The 3,882-nt window shown below is 40.5% G+C and overlaps 1 long non-coding RNA gene across 1 annotated transcript in view; it reads right to left on the bottom strand.

Moving 5' to 3' along the window:
* Positions 1-3,069: 3,069 nt before the first annotated feature.
* LOC137644895 (uncharacterized) overlaps positions 3,070-3,882 on the bottom strand; it is a 101,220-nt gene continuing 100,407 nt past the window's right edge. The window contains exon 3 of the long non-coding RNA XR_011045230.1: positions 3,070-3,882. This exon is cut by the window's right edge and continues 505 nt beyond it. This is a non-coding gene — a long non-coding RNA (uncharacterized lncRNA).

Here is a 3,882-nt window from a genome sequence, read left to right as displayed (position 1 = left end):
TTGAGAGGTCGTGAGACCTTGGTCCAGCGTTTCTGTCGAGAAACCTCTTCCGCAGACGAGGAATGAATGGGCTCACTCGTCTGTTTGTGGGTGGGACGATCTCGGCAAGATACGTCCTCAACCACGGAGGGTACGTCTGTACGCTGATCAAGGCCTGTCGAACCCTTTGGTCGTACGACATTGCTTCTCCCCTGGGCTTGGGAGCTTGCAAGAGGTCCCGGACTGGGAGGACGACAGGCACGAACAGACGCACCCTCATGCGTAACACTGACACTTTTCACTGCACTGACACTCACTACACTTCCCACTGCACTTTTCTCCTTCAACTCTTTGACGTCAGCCAAGAGTTGATTGCGGTCATTCGCTAATGACTCAACTCTGTCACCAAGAGCCTGAATGGCACGCATCATATCCGCCATCGAAGGTTGATGAGAGCTAGTAGGAGGGTCGGGTGTAACCACTACAGGGGAAGGAATAGGTTGTGGGGCATGGGGAGAGGAAAAATCAATAGAGCGAGACGAACTCCTCCTGATCCTATCCTTTTCTCTAGCCTACGTGCATTCTTAAGGAATTCTTGAAAATCGAATTCCGAAAGCCCAGCGCATTCCTCACATCGATCTTCCAATTGACAGGCTTTACCCCTACAATTGGAACAAACGGTGTGAGGATCGATAGAGGCCTTCGGAAGACGCCTAGAACAGTCCCTAGCGCTACACTGCCTGTACTTGGGGACTTGAGTAAGGTCAGACATCTTGAATTAGTCAAAGGGGGGAAATCCAAAATCTATCCAAGTCGTCAACAAATAAATCCAAAATCTAATCAATGAAAGTGAGAAAGTATTGAGGATAACTTCTGCACAGCGAAAGCTAATAACTAGAGAGAATACTTCACCAAATAACGTGAAAATCAACTCCAGAAAACAACAGCGTATCAAGTAGGTCTTGCCGGTGGCACGACAGAGAGAAAATTGGTTCTTTGTTGACAAGAAGTACTTGAGTACCTACTAGACAGATGGCGCTGTTGATGTACACCCCCACCTGTATAGCGATCGCTGGCGTATTCCGCCCGTAGGTTTTTTCTGTCGGGCAGCAGAGCTGCAGCTACATGATCAACGGGTAAGATTAATATTGAAAAATTAGTCTTTATTTAAATGTTTACATAAGGTGTTTTTAATGTTTCCATTATTTGGGCGTGAGCTACTATAAACATTATGGAGATGATGATGATGATGATGATGATGATGATCTGTTTTTCTTTAAAAACCAAATGAGTTACAGATGCATTTACAGACTTGAATCAGGTCAGTGTCACAGTCAGTGCTATTTACCATGAGTTAAGGGTGAGAAGGAGAGTATTAGAGGTAAATAAGTGAGAGGTATACATCCGTAGCAGGGAGTAGCAGTTAAGAGGTGAAGTCTTCGCCTTCCTCACGAATTCCAACCTCTGCTATATACTCACGAAGGTAGTATTCCTGTCTGAATTTATACACCTTTCTGATAGTCGAAATCTTTAACCCTAACCTTATGAGTGTTTGCAAGAGGGGAAGGCCTATTAATTTATTATTCATGGGGAGGTGTGTACCCAATAGCTTCCTATTTTTTCGTGGGATGTTAATATTCAGTTCCTTGAGGAGATCCTGAGAATATTTGGAGATCAAATCCTTCGTGATATTAAGATTTTGCATAGCAAGGGGAAGGCATCAGTTCTCACAGCCATAGAATCTTCAACATGCTCAGTGTCACATAGAATAAAATATCCAATATCGTCATGCGCATCAATGGACAAGATATACCGTTGTCTGAAAGGATTCAATTCTGAAAGGGATAACTCTGAAATAGCATCAAGCGGCATTCTGAACTTTGTCATGACGGTCGGGTAAAAAGAGGGGAAATCTGCATACAGTATATATTGTGATTTAGTCAATGAAAGATTAAAGTTAGGATTTATGGATATATTGCCGGCGATTGCGTGACGACGGATTAGACTGCAGAACCCTCCTCGAATATTTTCTGTGGTAAGTTGATACAACTCTCCATCACTGATGAGAGGTAGTTTTATAAGTGTTCTACAGAGAAAGGCTTCCCAGAAGTGCAGGTTAGGAAATATGTGCAGTCTAGGCGGAAAGAAGAAAATAAGGCCTCTCTCCATACCATAAAAATATCACACAGCATTGTAACATCAATTAGTAGGTATAATAAGGTATAGTCAAGGAGATTGCCACATTGCGAAGCCTTCCATACGGAGTTGATATGTTCGTAATCATCTTCAGAAATTGAGGAACTCGTCAACCTATTATTGAATTTAGTTCTTGTTGAGATACCATCTTTAAGAAGGATGTCATACCCCGTAACATAATCATAAGGGTAGAATTGTTTGCCAGTCTTAAGTATGAGATCCTTTACTTCATCTGCATATCCTTCCAACAATCAATTTGTTATATGCAGTGAGCCATTATTACGAATATGACTCCTAGCCAGATTGGAAATGCTGCCTCTTATTATATTGACTGAATCTACAAATTTTATCCTGCCTACAGTGCCGTGATAAAATCTTAAACCGTCATTCTTAAAGATATTAAATCTAAATTGAGGAGAGGCATGCTTTAATATGAGGGGTAAATCATAGGGTAAATTATGTAAGTACACTCAGAGGGTTGGAACGACATCCTTAATGTTAAGATTGCATTTATTAAATAGAGCACACTTATAATTATCATATTGTAAATCATGCAAATGATGCCTATTTTTGCGTATATTCCCATTAAATTTAACTTTACATACATCACACTCCACAGCCTCTTTGAAATCCCTTAAGCTTTTCTCAGTCATATGAAAGGGATATTTTGGCACTCTCTCGCAAATAACCTTCCAGTCACTTGTCAGATTATTCAGCATCACATCGATGCAGTCTTCCGCGTGACCGATTCTGTGACTTACATACTCAAATGTTCTACCATTAATGATAACATACGCATAAGCAAAGGACTTTTTTTTAGATATTATTTTCTGATCTCCAGGCAGCTGCAGCCTTATTTTTAAAGGTTTTATACGAGCCACGTGGTGGGTAAGACACTGTTGTCATACTTTGGCAGGAAGATGTGTGCAAGTGACAGAGGTCATCCGAGGAAAAAATGTTAAGCATTTTTTGCATATACTTTGAATCCTCTTATGAAGTACTTGACTCTGATGTCTGCATAGACACTTCATGAAAGTGAGCAGGTTTCTAATAAGGGCACCGTGAACATCATTTATTAGAAGGAGAGGAACAAAAATGAGTGGCTGGGGGGGTTCCGTCCTGTACAGGCTAAATGAATGGTGTAATGATTTTTATTATTTACTTTATTGGATTTTTCTAATTTCTTCAAGGCATAGATGTAGATGCTAATGTCATTGTCTTTCTCAATAGTCTTTAAGCTTTCCCAGGATATACCTGCTGTTGGGTTAAAGTTAATATTAATATTACCCCCTATTTTATTCCTAACGTCTCTATGCAAATGCCCTGGCTGGATTTCTGGCTTGGCTGTAATAATAAAAAATGCAATTAGGGAAGTGATAAGGCAATTATAACCGCTATTAATATTGATTATATTCTTGGCTCCTCCAACACCTGCGGGATATGGGGTAAAGTGACCAATATTGCCCAATTCTCAACGACAGACAAATAACTCCATATCTACTTTTTTCCTTATATTCCATCCGGATCCTTCAACTGCATTCATTCTTTCCTCTAGCATGACAGGTAGATTTTCCAAAGTGTAATTAATTAACTCATCCTCCTCCCCCAGGATGACTATGAAAGGTGTTGTTCGCAGGTAAAAGTTAGAAATATGAGTCCCGTTGTCAGTCATTTTACTTATCTCCATTTTCAAGGTGAGGGAAATAT

Source organism: Palaemon carinicauda, chromosome 8 (assembly GCF_036898095.1).
Source record: "Palaemon carinicauda isolate YSFRI2023 chromosome 8, ASM3689809v2, whole genome shotgun sequence".
NCBI lineage: Eukaryota > Metazoa > Arthropoda > Malacostraca > Decapoda > Palaemonidae > Palaemon > Palaemon carinicauda.
The sequence above is the reverse complement of the archived record's forward strand: the minus strand, read 5'-3'. Positions and strand labels throughout refer to the sequence as shown.